This window comes from Camelus bactrianus, chromosome 2 (assembly GCF_048773025.1).
Source record: "Camelus bactrianus isolate YW-2024 breed Bactrian camel chromosome 2, ASM4877302v1, whole genome shotgun sequence".
In the NCBI taxonomy this organism is placed as follows: domain Eukaryota; kingdom Metazoa; phylum Chordata; class Mammalia; order Artiodactyla; family Camelidae; genus Camelus; species Camelus bactrianus.
Genome location: NC_133540.1, coordinates 52,191,224 through 52,209,855, shown reverse-complemented (window position 1 = coordinate 52,209,855; position 18,632 = coordinate 52,191,224). Strand labels below are relative to the sequence as shown.

At 39.3% G+C, this 18,632-nt stretch overlaps 1 protein-coding gene and 1 long non-coding RNA gene across 7 annotated transcripts in view; one reads left to right on the top strand and one right to left on the bottom strand.

Annotated features, from left to right (window-relative positions):
* Positions 1-18,632, bottom strand: part of LOC105067132 (uncharacterized) — a 280,700-nt gene that overhangs the window by 113,750 nt on the left and 148,318 nt on the right. The window contains exon 8 of one of the 3 annotated variants that reach the window (XR_006724082.2): positions 8,042-8,140. The exons of the other annotated variants lie outside the window; for them this stretch is intronic. This is a non-coding gene — a long non-coding RNA (uncharacterized LOC105067132). The remainder of the gene's footprint in view (positions 1-8,041; positions 8,141-18,632) is intronic. 3 annotated transcript variants of the gene reach the window in all.
* SYNPO2 (synaptopodin 2) overlaps positions 1-18,632 on the top strand; it is a 156,533-nt gene that overhangs the window by 86,931 nt on the left and 50,970 nt on the right. The window lies entirely within an intron of this gene.

The window sequence follows — 18,632 nt, the reverse complement described above, 5'->3', positions numbered from 1 at the left end:
TGCTAGTTCAGAATCTCTGGGGGTAGGATTTGGCAATCTGTAATTAAAGCAAGCATCCCACGTGATCCTCACGACATTTAAGTTTGAGAGCCTCTAATAGGATAGAGCAGGGTTTCGGGGGTGGTTTTAGAGAAGAGAATCCCTGAGGTTTTTTCCCCTGAGATTTTCAAACCTGGTCCTGCTTGTCTGTTCAACATTCCTCTGCTTCTGCCAGTCTGTCAATCCTACTGCCCAGCCTGCTCCATGTGCCTCGTGCTCCTGGAACGGGACTCGCCCTCTGTCTCTCCTTTCAGGAGACTGACAGCAGAGCTGTCAAGCTCTGATTCCCTGCAGAAGTTGGCACTGGCACCTTTTAATTGGAGAGTGGGGGCTCAGATTTCAACAATAATCTTGTCTTTTTTCAGTCTTCTCTTCTTTCCTGTAACTGCTGTGAGCAAGTGATTATCTCTGTGTTGTAGACATGAGGATCCTGAGGCAGGAAATGTTGAGACTTGCCTAAGCCTCTGACATATTAATAGAGTTAATGTCAAAAGCCCAGTCATCCAACTTGGCATCCTCAGTGACCATTTTGTCAATCAGTAAGTCAATCAATTAATCAACAAGTATTTACTGAATGTGGATTAGGTGTCCAGAAGAGTCTTGTTTAACATCTGCTGGCTGGGCTGGGCCCTGTGCAGAACTTGGGTCAGTGACCTTACATTATCCCTGATCTAGGGTCTAATTCTGTACCATGCTGTCCACTGTTGGCTGCCTTCATGGTTATGCCAGGTTGCTGAGCTCTATTTCTCATGAACACCACCATTTACTACATAATTCTGCAGCCCATAATGAAGTTAAGAGGAACAGAGGTTAGGCCAACTCCTCCAATGTGACACAACTGTTCAGCAATCTTAGGTTGATGTTGTTCCTCTGATAATGCTAGATTTTCCTTGGACTTCCATTGAGTTAAAATTAGAAATTCTGCAAACAAGTATGCGATACCATGAAAGAAACATTTTTCACTCTCGTCTACCAATCCATATCAGACTCAAAAAATGGCATACATTGTCACAATTAGATATCCTTTTATATGTTAAGGTTATTATTTGAACCGATCCATTGCCCCCAACCCCATGCCCCTTTCCCAAACCAACGGGCAGGCAGAATGTGTTTGTACTACAGGCCACATTCACTGACACTTGTATTTTCATTTGTTTTCTAACAGTCACAGTGGAGACCATAACCGTGAATGTACAAAATAGTTTGCTCTTTTCTACCAGCTTACTTTTTTAGGAACCAAAGATAGTGAAGTAAGTTCAATGTGCTTAAAAATGTCAACTCAAGTGGGAATTTCTGTGCCAAAAGTGTCCTATAAGTTATCACACATTCTGCAAGGTCACCTGGGGTGCTGAAAGTCAGAATTCAACCGTCAGAGGTTACCTGTAGGGAATCTGTATCTTAATAAAATTACCAAAGTTAAGATCTGAAAAAATGTTGCCCTTTTACTTTTCTTAGATTTTGGCAGGGAGCATAGTCCTTTACTGAGAGGGACTGTGGCCAGTAACTTTACCTCCACATTGTTCCACACTCTATTTCAGGCTGACTGTTGTACATGCTCTTCCTTTTTCCATCTCATCTACCATTAAATAAATGACTTCCCTGGCTGGATCAGAGGAACCAGGAAACAGAATGTTCTCAGCATGCAGTTGACATTGCCCCCTAACGCTTCCAACAACTTCCCCTATCAATATCTCTGAAAGGGCCAGGAAATTCCAGTGGATTGCTGATGCCCATTCATGTATATTGCAAATGTGTTCTATGTCTCACTCAATAAAAGCACTACCGTTCTACTGAGTTATGCCAAGACAGAGTTTTCTTTAGCTATCTCATTGTTCTAGGTGAAATTACAAATAAATAAAATCTCTAATGAGTTAATTATAGATCTCCAAATGGACAAAGGTAAAAGTTAATTCACTGGATCAGGTTCACAGAACAAGTTAATAAAGGTAAAACAGATGAAGAACTAAGGTCGGATAAGTTTCTTCTAGGGTTATAATAAAATCTATTTTCTTTTGGAACATAGATTGACCCACCCAAATAACACCAAGGGAAAAATCAAATAATACGCTTTTCATTCTTTACAATTTCACTTTGACTCAAAGATAATGTTGCAATTATTTCTAATTTTACTTTCTTCGGTTATTAAAGTACCTAGTATGTACCAGAATGACTGCTTCTAGACTCTTTTCTTCACTTAATACTGATACATCTAAGAGTAGACAAAGAATAAGATAGCTGTTTACATGTCCTAGCAGTGCTTTAACTGTGTTCCATTTTTATTTTTTAAATAGCCATTGCATAGTCACTTATCCCATCTCTAGGTGTTTTACATACTTTTTCTATATTCACAAAAACATGTAAGAGATATATTATCATCATGACTCTACAGAAAAGAAAAATGACTCATAAAAGTTACATAACATATGAAGTAATTATCTCAGTGCCTGACATGTAACAATTTCTCAATACAGATTAGCTAAAATTATCATTATTTTCCCCAAGTTCATACAAGCTACTAAATGGGGGAATTTGAGTTCAAACGCAAGTAAAACAGAATGCTTTTGCTCCTGTACACACATGGCCTCAGTTTTCACACACAGACTCAATTTTGTGAGCAAAAGGCTATTTCATCCTGTTTATCTGAACAGCTAGAAAAAGTGTTGTATAAACTATATTTATCTGTCAATTTCTCTAATATTAATTTATGTGTGTGTGCGCCTGAGGGTCTCACTGTTTTATTCTGTTCTGGTTTTGTTTTTAGCTTTTCATATGGTACACTATCATGCTTTTAAGAGCACCTTTAGACCAAGAAGGATGCTTATTTTCCTTGGGGATGGGAGGAAGGTGTTAATGGAGAGGCGTATAAATGTGAGATGAAACAGTCCTGTTCCAGGGAAGAGCAGGGAATTTCCCCCAAGGCAGGGGCTCCTAGCACAACCTTACACAGCAGGTTGGGTGATACCTCTTTCTAAAAATAGGACTTGCTCAGACTCTACAAGGTGGGACGTTTGGATTCTACTTTATTTCTTACTGACGTTTTGAAAAGTACATCCAGCATGACTCTTAGAAAAGCTCCAAGGATCATTTCTCTATCTGTGAATTATTCTGAAGAAGATCTGTAAGGATCTGGACTTCGTTTGTAAATTAATAAATGACCATAGCTTTCATTTTGGGAGTAGAAAGAAATTCAGTTTACATTATCATGAAGAGTTCCAGATCCAGACCTCCCAGCCCTTTTCCCTGTGAGCACATATATTAGAGCTAAGGAGCTGCCCACGTGGCTCTGCCCAAGCACCCTGCAGGCTTCTCTGCAAAGGTCAGTGGCTGAGGAGCTTCACCAGGCAATGTGCACCTCCCTCTCTTATTCTCCTTTCCCTTCTCTTTTTTTTTCTTCCTCCTAGGTCTAGTTACTTCAGTCTTACAGGTCTCCAAACTGAAGGCTTAACTCTGATTAGAACTTCTCCAACTGAGTAAATGTTATTAAAAGATCACTAAACTGGCGTGAATGATGAGCAGCAGGCCTTGCAGTTCCCTTCCTTGATTAAGAAAATGAATAAGGTATTCACACACACAAAAGAAGTCATTGAATTAGGCCGTGACCAGGCTTTGGAAATGCATGTGAATTCCTGGAACCAGCGATCTTTCCTGCATCATTTTATATTTACACACAAGTTAGCTGATTTGGAATGGCATCTTAGCCTGGTCTGGGCTAAGTCTCAATATATAATATGATTCCATTTTTATGACAAATTATTTTATATATAATATATTTACTTCAAATGTATTCTATAACACAGCAGTTTCTCTGGGAAAAGAAGATAGAAAAAGTTCTTAAAAAGTTGTAAGAATGTTAGGCTGCATCATGAGATACTGTTTCCTCCTGGTTTTTACTAGCCAAGTTACCTAACCTGAATTTTTTCCCCCTTATTTAAAAAATCAGGACAATAGCTACCTCTTAAGCTTGTTGAAGCTTGGTGCTTTTGCCAGAAGATTGAAGACACTTGAAATCATCAGGCCTTGGGTCACGATTATGCCTGTGAGACCCTGTGCCCAAACTGGGGAGGAGATTGTCAGCTTCTGGGGGAGTGAACAGCATGTGCAGAGATTTCTGGAGTGCAACTGGAAATAGCTAAGGCTTTGGCAAGCTTAAGACAGAGAGTCAGGGCCTCCAACTGTGACTCAAATTGGCCTATGACTCTAAACTTGTTTGTACCATTCTCTCATTGTTTCATGTATATTCATCTCTCCCTAGCAAGCCTGAAAACATCTGAAGACAGCTCATGCTATTTCTGATTTCCCAAAAGAATCTGCCAGAGTCATGGGCTTGCCTTGTTGACTGACTGACAGTCCCTGGTAGCAGTGACTTCAGCTGCAAATAAAGAAAAATTGTTTATGACCCAAGTAATAAAGGAGTGTGTCATGTAGTCATGCCTCTGTGGTGTTACACTGATCATTAAGATAGAAATGCCCTATGAGACAGAAGTCAGTCAGATACACTCGGTATTCGGGAATCTTGTGGCAGAGACAGAAGAAACATGTGGTTGGATTACGAGTCAGGGACTTGGTGGAGGAGGCTCAACTTGTGCTCAGGCAGGGACCTGGGCAGAAGCTCTCCCAAGAGTGCACGGTCACTACCAGCAGTCTCTGAGAGCAAGCCTTGAAGCCTGGAGGCAGCAAAGTCCTCTCTCCATCAGTAGACACACCCACATTCATTCATTCAGATATTCTTTAATTCTGATGTTAAATATGATATGGTAGGCACCATGCTCAGTGCAATGAATATAAAGATGTGTGTGCATGGGCTCTGCTTCCACTGGTGAGACAAATCTGTAAACAGATAAATTATGATGTCAAGCTTAATACCCTATGGCAGCATGACCTAATGAAAAGGGCTTTTGCAAAAGAGGGGAATGGACCTATCTTTGAATACAGGCTTTGCCACCTATTATTGGTTGCGTGACTTGGATTTTTTCAGCTTGCTTCTTCATCTGTGAATCTGGAAAATTATACCTGTTCCTTGGGATTGTTGAAAGTATGACATGAGAAACATATAAATAACAGCTGCCACAGTGCATATGATAGACCCTCAGAAAATATTTGATTCCTTGCTGTATAATAGTAGACTGTACAATGTTGTGGGTGCCTGAGGGGAGATTCCACCTAGGAATTAACATTTTTGCTGGATCCTGAAGAATTAATAAGTCCCTTGTTCAATCACTTATTCAGCACATGTTTGCAGAGCATGATTATTGCCAAATATTGTACCAGATGCTAGGGACACAATGGAGAACAAAACAGACGTGATCCTGGACCTCCTAAAGTTTATCTGCCAGAGGGAGAGACAGGTCAACACCAGACAAATGGACACACTGAATATGAGCAGGCGGCTGAGGTGGGGAATTGTGTATTCAGAGTCTTCTGGCACGAGCACCAGGCTAACGCAGCCTGGGGCTCAGCCAGGACCAGGCCAAGATGCCTTTCCAAATCAGCTACCTTGTATGTAAACATAAATTTGTGCAGGTAAGATCACTGGTTCCAGGGCCTCAAATTCCATTTCCAGAGCCTGGTTATGGTCTAATTCATCGACTCTTTTTTGTGTGACCACCTTATTCATTTTTTTTAATCAAGGAAGGGAACCACAAGACCTGCTGCTCATCATCCACACCGGTTGAGTGATTTTTTTGGGGTGGGTTTAATCAAAGTTGAGCCTTCTGCTAAGGTTTAGAGACCCTTGAGGCTAAACTGATTAGACTTTGGGAGGGAGAATGAAAAAGAGAAGAGAGAGGAGCAAGAATGGAGAGAAAGAGAGATACACATTGCCCTATTGACGCTCCTCTGCCACTGACCTTTGCAGAGAAGCGTGCAGGGTGCTTGGGCAGAGCCACGTGGGAGGCTCCTGTAGCTCTAACGTCTGTGCTATGTACAGGGAAATGGGCTGGCCAGATATGGTCCTTATATCAGCCAACAACCAAAGGATGAGAAGGAACAAGCCATACAAAGAAGGGAAGAACATTCTAGGTGGAAACAGCATGTACAATTGTCCTGAAGCAGGGAAGGGCTTGGCTGAGAAAGGAAAAAATCGAATAAAAAAGGGAGAAGATGGCATTTAATGAAGTTCAGTGAAGAATTCAGGGGAGTTCATTCCAGAATGAACAGCATATGCAAAGGCGTAGAGTCATGCAAGAGTCTGGCAGGTTCTAAGAATTGGGAGAACTTCATAGTGACCACACTCCAGCTAGGCTGGAGGAGGGAGTGGGGTGAGGGAGAAGGGTGGCAGGAGATGGTGCCAGGGGCTGGGGGTCAGACTGTGGTGGTTGTGGAGGGTCTTGCTTGTGTGATAAGTGAAGACGTTTAGATTGGACTTGCGATTAGCAATTAGGTTTGGAACTCCTGGCCTGGCTCAGCAGCCCCTGCCCAACCTTCCAAGCCTGTCTCTACACCCGCCCACTTACAGCCCTTTCTTAACTGCCCTTCAGTTCTTGGATGCTGACTCCTCTGCATGGTTTCAGCTTCTCTCCACTCAGACGCAAGGCATCTTCTGTTATCTAGAGGCTCTACTCTGGCTCTGACCATAGAGAAAACATCCTTCACTCTGGACCCCAGGAAGGTGGTCAGGAAAAGCTAGGCTCATCTTCTAAAGAAAACTACTAAAACCAAGCAGAATAGATCTGAGAATTAATGGGAAGCCAATGTCAGTCCTTGAATAGTAAAGCAACATGAGAAAAATATTTATTAATCCATTTGACCCTGATTTGCAGAATCAATTAAAGAAGAAGAGATGGAGGGCAGGAAGCCAAATGTGTGGTGTAGGGGTTCAGGGGGTGGGTGGGGGAGGGTGTAGGTCTGGGTGTATGTGTTCTTTTTAAAAGGAAGAAGTCCTTTTACAAGGTGGAAATGAAACAGTACACACAGAAGAGTATGTAGGGTTGGCCATTGTAGAGAAACATAATTTTAGTGAATTGAAATTTATTTGGAAAGCTTTTACTTTTGACAAATTTACCTCATTTTATGAGGCCCCTTGATTTAGCCTGGTTTAAAATTCAGAGGAAAAACATAGTCCAGTGGATCAAATCATCAAGTACAGCTTGTTAACATGTCTGCATGAATTTCTGACGTCTTCAAACAACTCACCACTCAGCTCTTGGCTCCTTCCACTTGCTGCATACTTGTGTGTAAGCTGGCAACTTCCCTCCCTCCTCCACTTACTCTACAAGAACAATTCTTTAAGCATACAAATCTCTTGGCCTGCTGACTCCCATGACATAGGTTTTCTCCTACACAATCCACATCTTCACAGGATGTCTGTTGAGAACCTACTTAACTGCTTCTAGGGTCTTTTTCTCCCCATATTTTTCTTCTTCCATATATATATATATATATATATATATATATATATATATATATATATATATATATAAATATTTTATATATAATATATTAATATATATTATATTTTATATATATATTATATTTTATATATATGTAATATATAAAATATGTTTTTTGCATTTGAAATACTATTCTGAATTTTCTAAATTATAAAGGATTCTCAAATGAATGTTTGCTTGTATTCAGTGGGCAGAAAATATATCCTAATTAGCAAGTTTAATCCCTGAACTAACAGTGATGGAAGCATGGAGTGATTTCATGCTTCACCTAGTCTTACCCAGCAAGTTGAGAGAGACATGGGCTAAAGCCTGACTGGCTGATCTCCAGTCCCATGCACTGTCCCTGAGCTAATTAATGTTCACTTTTATTCCTGTTGAACATTTAGTTCTTCTAGGAGGCCTCTGAGTCAGTCACTGCCACCATATTAGGCAACCTTCTGACAAATTGTTTCATACCTACGAAGAAACTAAGTGTGGCCTCCTCAGACCATTGGGCCCTGCTGGTGATGTTTGAACTGCCCAGGGGATGAAGCAGATAGCCAAAAATATACCAATTTTAGCAGAAAACACTTGCATCAGTGACAGCTGGAGCACCACAAATTCTATAAACGCACTTGTTACTCATCTGCTGTGCCCGTTGGGTAAGCCAGGTATGTGGCCCACTTGAATGTCTTGTGGAGGAGAGGTTTCCTAGGCAGGCCTCTGGATGGAACCTGAGATGAGAAGAATCACATGAGCTTGGCATTCAGAGCATGAAATTGTGTTATTGGATTAGCCCTAATTTGGAAGAGGAGGTCTATCACCTAAATGGAATTTAGAGTGTTGAGAAGTGGAATGGCAACTGGATTGGGTGGATCGGTATAAGCACTTGTTGATTCAACACATGAACTGGGGGGACCATGAGATTTTGAGTGTTAACTGGTTGCTAAAGTTTTCTTTAAAACTCTTCAAGAGGTTCTGCACCCAAAAGCTTATCAGCCAGAAAAAAAGCAGAGTTTTGTAAAAGGCAAAGCTAACAGTGCTAACTTAGATCACATGACTATAAGCTTAGCAGGAACTGGCGTGTAATTAACATGAACGTGTTGGAAATCTAAAGTCAAAAATGCCAAGGATTGTAGAACAAGATGTCCTTTGTTTATGGTTTTTGGTTATTTATTTAATTTTGCCTTTTGTTTTCTTATCTAAATGCCTGCCCATACAAGAGTGAGATTATCCAGATGGGAGATGTGATAAACCTAGACACTGTGATTAAATTGTCTCATATTTTAACCAAATAACCGTAGATCCCTGTCAGATAAATAATTTTTATTGATTAGTTTTTATCGCTAACTAATGAAAGTACACACAAATAAATGTGTTCTTGTGATGTATTCAGTCTGTTCTTTTAGATACCTTGTGGGTAAGAGCAAGGTTTTTACTTCCAATGCAATTCTCCATAGGGTCTAATTGCTATGAACACTCAGCAGTGCTATCTTATGACCTAAATGCCCATAATTGTTTTACCTATTGATGCAGGATGATCCCAGCCTATAGCTCTCATCTGTGATGCTCTTTAAATTTATGCCTTTGTAATGAATCAAAGTCACTTCCTCAAAAGACAGAACTCAGGTCAGATGTTAGGTATTTGAAGGGAAATATATATCCCAACTTGGAGCTCTAATATTGAGCTCCAAGCACAATGTATGCAATAATAACAGCAGCTACTATTTACTATTTGTTGTGTAACCATTGCTGTGATGAACATTTTTTATATATTATGCCAGTCATGCCTCTCAACAACCCATTTTACAGAAGAGAAAACCAATGATTAATATGTTTGCTCAAAGTCACACAATTAGTGACGGAGGATTTATTTGAATCCAGACTTGTCTGATTCCATAGGCCCTGCTTTTAGAGTGGCTGTACAATGTGTTATTGTAAACTTTGACCCTGGAGCCAAACTGCCTGGGTTTAAATCTTTGCTCTGTCTCCTGATAAGTGGTAAAATGAGGCCTGTGCTAAGTGACTTATTCTCTCTGTACCTCAGTTTTCTCATTTGTAATGTGGGTGATAGTGGTAGTAGCTATTTTGTAGTGTTGTTTTGAGGATTAAATGTGTTTGTATACGAAAAGCTCTTAGAATAGAGTTTGAAACGCGGAAGCATTATGTGGTAAAGGCTTGTTGGCATTATTATACCCACTAGGCACGATGTGCTGCACATGCCTCAGATTTGGAAGTCCCAGACAAATTCATCATCTCATTTTCCCTAAACTTCCTTCCCTGGCTTGGCTGATGGAACTGTCATCCAGCAAGATTCTCCAAACTGGAAAAGTTTATATTCAATGAGTGTTTCATTTGACATAAATCAGTCCTGAATTTCTGTCAAATTCATGTTATAAATATACTATAAATGTATCCCTTCCTTCCCATTCCCACATGAGTCACTGCCTCGTCATGCATTGTCAGAACCAGTGCTGTTCAGTATGTTAAACACGTGAACTGTGGCTAGTTTGAATTGAGAGGCACTGTAAATATAAAATACACACCAGGTTGCAAAGATTTAGGATGAAAAGAGAATGTAAGTGATCTCATTAATGATTTTTTATATTGATTACATGTTGAAAAGAAATTTGGGAAATATTGGAATAAATACACTATCGAAATTTGTTTCACTGTTTCTTTTTATGTTTTTAATGTGGCTACTGGAAAATTTAAAGTTACTCATGTGGCATGTGGTCTGCATTTGTGGTTCATCTTCTATTTCTATTTGCCAGTGCTGGTCTGGACTTTTCCATATGCCTTCTTTCCCTATCTATCAATCAATCTCCCTACCTATTGTTAAAAGGTAAACTGAGGCATATTGAAACTTTTACGAGTTTACTTGAACATGTATAGATTCCAGTTGGGCAGTGCCAAACCAGAAGTGGTTAGGAGCATACCCTCCAACAGGAGCCAGGGGAAGGACAAACAGAGAAGGTGCAGAAGCAAAGATAGGAAATTACTGATTGGCTATAACTTAAAAGCCTGGTTGGCTGTTTGTGATTGCTTGTCCTTAGTGTTTTGATGTTGTAAATTTGAGGCATTACAGGCTTAGGTTTTGGTTTGATTATGTAGGTGGCCACAGCATCAGAGCCACCTCAGTTTAATGGCCTCCTTGTGTAATTAATTTAACACTATCTATCTGTTCCTCTGTTTATCTATCTAATGTTCCTATTTTCTGTCTCACCTCTTTCCATCTAAAGACATCTTTACAAATCTGACCCAGTCTTTTTTGCTAGCTTCAGTCATCTGCAGTGGAAAGTCCAAACTCTATCTGGGGCATACATGAATCTTTCCTCTCTCCCTGCCCACCCAGTCTCAGATCTCGGTCTCGTGTGACCTTCTCCCTTGCACGTCACACTCCTGCGATACTGAGCTGTGTTTTGGTTCCCAGGTCATTTCACACTTTTCTGCCTTTGCACATGTTTTCCCTTTTGTTTTGAATACTCTTTCCCTTTCTAGTCTTCTGAAGTTTTATTTCTTCTCCACAATCCAATTCAGACATCACCTCCTCCAGGAGCCTTCCCAGCATGGCTCATCTCTCCCTCTTTTGCAATACTTCAGTACTTTATACACACTTTTATTATTGCTTTTTACACGTATAACTTGTTTTTCTGTCTGTCATCCCTACTAGCGAGCGTATAGATAATATATGATTGTATCTTATTCATTTCTATATTGACACTAAAAAACAATTGAATAAACAAAATAAAATAATACCTGCCCTCAAGGAGATACACTTTCTTACAGTAAAAGTAAACATAATACCAGGCATAAAATATGCTCAGAGAGAGAGAGAGAGAGATCTATGAATGTCTATCTGTGGTCAGAGAAGTCAATCAATTCTGGTTGAAATCTGAAAGAAGATATAACGAGGGAGGGGAAGTTTGACTGACTGGCTGACAAAAGGTCTCTTGAAGGTGGCCTGATCTGTGTAAATTTCACATAGTTCAGGGCCTGACTCTCAATTATCCAGATTCTGAAACAATCTTGTCATTGTTCAAGCAGCAACCTGATCTGGGGATACTAACTCATGCTCCTAAAGACCAAGACTAAGGGTAAGCTGGAATTCTGATTTCTTCCTTTAGAGAGAGGTCAGAAACACAGGGTATAGCTTAGTGGTAGAGTGCATGCTTAGCATGCACGAGGTCCTGGGTTCAATCCCCAGTACCTTCATTTAAACAAACAAACAAACAAACAAACAAACAAACCTAATTACCTACCCCTCTCCCCCCCAAAAAACTAACAAACAAAAACACATTGACAAGAAAACTGAGTATTTTCATCTTCTAGCCAGTGCTGTATCTTCCCTTAAAAACCACATTGTTATGAAAAGCTGGCTTTGTGTGTGGAATCAGAACAAAGAGGGTGAATTCAAAGATTCAACTGTGGGCGCCTGCAGCACTCACCTCCACAGTCGGATGCACCTGTTACTGTGCGATCAAGCCCTTCATCTGGATACCTTCTCCCCTGGGCAGTGCTTTTATGGGCACTGTCTGCCTCCTACCCTTTTCTAATTTCTATTTCCGGACAACTGCTTCAGAAAGACACATTCTTTCCTTAGATATTAATACCTTCCATTAGACTGCTCTGGTCTGTTTTTAGCCCATTTATCTAAAGTAACTTTGAAAATTCCTGTTTTTATCTGCTGCTGTTGATCTTAGAATTCACTTTCAGAGGCAGCCCCCTTTCCCTTATTCCCAAGATCTTAGATGTCCAGATTCCTGCTACAATGCATTTTGCCTCAGAGGAAGGGGGAAGGAATTTAGGAAGAAGAGGAATGCTTCCTGGAGGAGACAGTATCAGGATTCTGAGGAGGATGGGGGTAGGGGTACTGGCATGGACTTATAAAAGCACACAGTTCTGCCTTTTAGATTTGGGAGTCATCTAGCACTTGGTCAACTGCCCATGCTTGCTGAACACATTTTTCTGAAAGTATATATCAGCTAATTGGGGGAAATTACAAGGCCCTGAACATGGCCCTAAATATATATGGATTTTTAATACCAACACCTCTCTGGCTGGGTCATAGTCTAAACTTTGCTGCCTTTGTGCTGTTCAAAAGTATGCATTTAGCAGGGTGCTCACAGATGAAGCATTCACTATTTGTATTGTTATGACTGGTAAGTAGTGAAGGATATTTTAAAGGCATATTTTCTTTTTGGTGAACCAACAGAAAAGAATTATTTGATCTTGTATATTTATTTATTATCCTTTCTGGTTGGAGATGAGAAAATTTTTCAAGAAAACTTATAGAAATTCAAATTTTTGCTTCTTAGCAGCTGGAGGACTTAAACAAAAGTTTAAACAAACAAGCTTATATGTCTGTGAATTGCTATCTTGTTTTAAATGTCTTAATGTTTTAGTGCCTGCTTAAAAGTTACATCTTATAGAGGATGTAAAGGAACTTGGGAATTGGAGATAAGATCCTGAAGGTCTGCATTAGTCCCAGCTTTGTCACTACCTGTGCAACCTTGACCAGGGATCTTAACCTCTCTGATCTCAGTTATTATCTGCGTAAAAAATAGAGGATGGGCTGTGTTAAATTCCTTCAATCTCTCACAACTCAGGGAGTCTGTTAAGTATTATTTCAGTAAATGGGTAAAAGCCTGAGATTTTAACTTTTTCTTCTCTCCTTTTCTCCCTCCCTCTTTATTTCCTTCTTTTTTTTTTTTTTCCCTTCTAATTTGTAACATAGTGTGAAGAGGACAGATTCTGGTTGAAATGTAGGTTCAGTGAAATAAATGCAGGCCAGTTTCTGACAGTGTGATCCTGGGCAAGCCACTTATCATCTCAGAGACTTACTTTCTTCTTCTGCAAAATGGACTTAATAGTCCTTGACTCTTCTGGTTGTTGTGAGGGTTAGGCATAATGTATGTATGGCAAATGGTCTAACTATGGTTATTGTTGTTACTAATTTACCACATCAGATAGTAAGGAAATTAAACAAGGTTCCTGTTTTCATGAAGATACAACTTAGGAGTGGAGATCATGTGTTTTCTAATAATTAAAATAAAAGTTATAAATGCCAGAAGAGAATTCAAAGTCATTTTTCATGAGTTCATAGACTGCAGACACTCCTGCCTGGAAGGTAAAGTGGAATAATCAGGCAAAGGGCTTCATGAAGGAGGAGCAGCCATTTTGTCTGGGTTCTGAAGGGAAAATCAGATTTGAAGACAGGATGGATGTTCTGGGAAACCCAGGGTAGAGTCTAAACACAGAGAAGAATTTTCTTCTAATCTACTACTATCTTCAAGCTTCTGCACTGCCTGGTATTTTAAGAGGTTTTGAAGTAGAGATGTTAAATGCCACCGTGTTCTGGCCCAAGAAGTTATATTTCCTCTGAAAGATCTGGTAAGGGAAAAGTTAAAGAGGTTTGGAACATGGCCCGTTAACGGAAAGGAGTGCCAGAATCTGGGTCCACCTGCAGGAAAAGCCAGGCTCCTTTAATAAGCAAATGTAAGAGCACTAGCTGCAGTGTGGCAAGAGCCACCCCATTATCACTCCATCAATCTTTCCTTCCAGGTAGCAAGGTTTGGTGACTTAATGAGGTGATAAGAAGCAAGAAACTGACACATACAGAGGCCAGTCTGGAAGTAGGGGATGTCAGAGGTCATCCTCATTTCAATCTTTCTTTGCTTTTAATGTCAGAGACCTTGCTCATAGGTGAGAGCCCTAGAGTTCGGGTTAATATGGGTTATCTCCACTCTCCTTTTGGCATACCTAAGAAAAGGAAGACTTCTTGATGACTGCCATATAAAATAGGAGACTGCAGAAGACATACACACACACACACAGGTAATGCAAGCCCCAGGGATCGCCACCCTGGATTAATAAAATAGCACAAGCTCATAGTTGCTCACATTACACAAGGTTCCCTTCTAGGCTGTGCGGCGTGGTGCTGAAATGCTGCTTAAAAATTTGTGCTGCTGCCTTCATACCATGGCCATATTTTGGAGCCTATGACCTCATCACTGTCCGAGTTGCCAGGGCTGGATTCCAGGAGAAAGGGGAGGGGAGAAAGGAGGAGGACCGGAGGGAGAGGAAGCAAAGATCAGCAAGTTGAACTAATTAAAACATTTCATTCCACCTTTAGAATTCAATTATATCATTTGCATGGAAGGTCTGTGTCTTCTTGTTCTTTCTCCCTTTTCCCCTCCCTCCCTCCCTTCCTTCTCTCTCAACTGCTGTGGAGACATAAATCTAGAAAATCTCTAAACAACAAAACTCTGAAGTCATTCACTGGGGCACAAGTCTGTTAGGCCTAGGGTTTGAAATGAGTGGAGTGAAGTGAATTTTATGTGAGCTCCCCATTGTAGAATTTTTATTCCACAGTGGTTTTCTTTGTACCCTTACACTTTACTCTCAGTAGGTCAAAAGTCACTCCCATTTCATACCCACCATTTGTTTGTCCTTGACTTTGTGCCCCATAGGGGATGTCATTAACATGTATCTAATGTGATGTGTGCCCCTTGAAATTGTGCACCCTCCTGGCCCTTCCATGTACAGTTAAAGGAAGAATGGATCAATTGGCCAGGAATGAAAAAAAAAAAAAAAAAAACGGAAAAGAGAAAGATAAATTGCTTCTTCACCTCAAAATCTTAGATGGAATACAGTCTTTTATATATAAAGCACAAGCACATGTTTATATTCATAAATACTCATGTTTTGATACTGGTTGGTAGATTAGGGACAGATACTGAAATAAAAACAGCTCTTAAATATTTTCCTTAACTAGAAACTCATTGTTCACTGAAGAATTAGTTAAGTGGTTAATCTTACATGGCCATAAATCCCATAGATTATTTAATAGTCTACAGTAGAATGCTGAGTAAATCAAGACAACCTTTATTTACACAAAGTTTAGAGTCACAAGTTACTTGAATCCAGTATACCTGGGAACCAGAGTATTAAAAATACAGAAATGTGGGGGGAAAAGCCATAAAGCTTTTTTAAATTTAATTTTTAATCTTTATCAAAATTACATGTATCTAGTTTAAAGAGTCAAATATTACTAAAAGGCTTGTGATAAAAACCATCAAATCTGGATTTCCCAAAGGGAACATTTTAACCTTTGGCTGTTTTCCTTCTTATTTCTAAGATACACTTACTGTTCTATTTCTTTCTTTAATTGTTCAATTGTAAACATCCTTTTGCTTACCACTATGGAAAATGAAGATCATAGCTTCGTCACCCCTCCCTACTCCTTGCTCACATATTTCCCGTTTGTCCCTCCTCCATCTGCCCAATAGAATTGTGTCATATTTTGATTGAATCAATAGTCAGTGCTTAGATTATGAACCTAAGCATATAGTATGCTATGAGTACTTTTTCATTTCTTTTACCATTTTTTTCACCTTAGAATTAACAGTCATCTTTTCTTTTTAGTTTTCTAAGTATTTGTCATTAACTTAACCCCAAACTCTCTCCATCTGTATAAACAATCCTCCTGATATTTTAAAACATATTAGGAACTCTACGAGTATCGTCTGTTTTGAAGACATCTTTCCTAGAGTCTTCTGACCTGTTCTAATTTGGACTGGTAGCTGTCTTTGCCAGGGACACACCTAGTTCCTGGAATCTTCCTTCTTAATCATCCTAGAGATTACCTTTCCTCTCTCTTGAGTTGATCCCCTGTTTCCTAGATCCCATGTCTCCCTTTTTCTTGTATTTCTTCCTCATTTTCATAGCACTCATCCTCTAGTTGCTTCCTAAGAAAGGGTGATGAAAGCTAAGTTTTTTGAGATCTGGTATTTGACAGTATCTTTATTCTAGCCTCAAACTTCATTGATAATTTATCTAGGTAGAACATTCTAGGCTGGAAATATTTTCTCAGAATTGTAAAGGTATTAGTTTGTATTTTAGTTTCCAGTGTTGTTGTGAAGTCCAAAGCCATTCTGATTTCTTGATCCCTTGTATGTAACTTTTTCTCTTGAAAACTTACAAGTCTTTTTGTGAAATTTCATGATGATGTGTCTTGGTTTGGGTGTATTTTCTACCTGTTGTATGGATCTTTTTAGTTTAGAAAAATTGTCCTTCAATTATGGAAAACTTCTTGAATTACTTATTTGATGAATTGAGATAAAACTTATCTCATTCTCTTGTTTTCTGATTCTGAAATTCTATTATTTATACATTGGACCATCAGTATGCATTGCCTAACTTTCTTAGCTTTTCCCCTCTGTTTTCATCTCTTTGTCTTGCTATTTATTTATTTATTCATTTATTTATTTATTGTGGTACTGGGAATTGAACCCAGGACCCCAGGCGTACTAAGCATGTGCTCTACTACTGAGCTGTTTCCCTCCTGCTGTCTTGCTATTTAAACCTGGTAGGTTCTAAGACACTCTAGACAACTTCTTCAACATTATTTTACAAATTCTCTACTGAGCTATTTGTTTCTGCTGAGTTATTTTTAATTGCCAAGAGTCTACCATTGTTTTCTATATCATCCCATTCTGTTTCATGAATTTCGTATCACTCTGGAGATATTAGTGATAGATTATTTGATTTTGTCCTCTCCTGGCATAGTTTGCATGTTTGCTTTTTGCTTGTTTTGGTCTTTATTATAATATATATTTATTTATATATATATAAAATACATAATAGAGGCTTTCCTTTAGAAGACCAATTTCTGGCTATTGGCTCATTGTAGGTGAGTAGGTGGGGCCATTTTTTGGTAAAACCCTAATACCTAATTAACTATCTAATCAGAATCGCATAATCTCCTTCCAGAAGGGTATAAAGTCCAGCTGCCAGAGTTCTGGGAGCCCAGGCAGGAGCGTGGCTGGGGGTGGGGTCTGTCTTAAGATCTAGTAGTTAATCCCTCACTTAAGTAAAAGTGAATGGTAAACCCTATGGTACAGCCACCCTCAAATGTGCTGGTGTCCTATAGGGTGACTAAAGGACATTTGCTTGGCTGTGGGGAATAGGAAATGGTATTGGGAGGTTCTCATGTCTTTTTTTCCCCCTCTAATGTCTTCTTAAATAGCTTTCAATGAGTCTTCCTGTTTTCTTCCCTACCCTCATCCTTGGTTCAAGAAGGAACTGTTCCCACAAATTCCTGAGTCATTAGGGAATTCTACAGAACAAATTATGTTGCTTCTTGGCTTTCTCAATTCCTGACTTTTAGTGTTCTCAGTCACTAAGTCTAAGTCTGCCTGTTTGTAGAACTATTAAAAATCACTTTTCTTCAGAACAAAGCAAGTTTTAAAATAGAAAATAGCTACCTTTGGAAAACAATATGTGCAAATAGCATTGCTGAGAACAATTGTTTGAAATAACACTAACACAAAGTTAGTCTAAGAACACATATCCAGTTGGAACATCTAGCAACCATAGTATATTCCACAAAGATAATAAATTGTTTGATAACAAACAAACAAACAAACAAAAATAACGACCTGGCTCACTCTGTCTGTGGAGGGAAAGGGTGTCTGTGCTTTTGGCCAGATGCCCTGGGGCTCTAGAAAGGCAAAGGTGTCAGCTTCTTTAGCAAGAGGAGGCTCTGAGCTGAGGGTAAGGGGAAGCAGCACAGCAACTCCCTCAAGCCACACTCACCCTGACACTGTCAGTGGTAAAGAATTCAAAACTTAAAGTTAAGACTGAACATGAAGGTGTGACAGTTGACAGCCTAACCATTTGCCTTTTCAAATATGTTACATTATATGAAGACAAAAAAAGATTCTGATGAAGTTGCTCAAGATGGAATCAGAGTGTTCATCAAAAAGAAAGCACAACATTCTTAGGAGCAGACTAAGGTCCTTTAACTAGAATACAAATGATCCACCAAATTTGTGTTTTATTACCCAAATATCACAAAAACTTCTGTCTCTGAAGAAAGCTTTAATATCTGAAATTCCAGGACTACTTCTTTGGCTCTAAGCTCTAGGAATGTTCATGGAAGCCTTGGGGTTAACTGAAAGAAATCATGTGACTGCCAAATTCTTAGGCAGTCTTACAAGGAAAATAAAAGAATGCATACTGGGAAAAAATATGACAGCTTCACAATTTGAGGTACTTATTCCATCAAAAAATGTCAATATTAAAGGAGAAATTAATAAATTGAGACCTAGTGAGCATCACTAGTATCTGTATATAAAATAAAGAATTGAATTTTAGGTAATCCCCCAAAACATGATTGCTGTTAATTTGTAATTTTCTTTATAATCCTTGTAATATTTTATT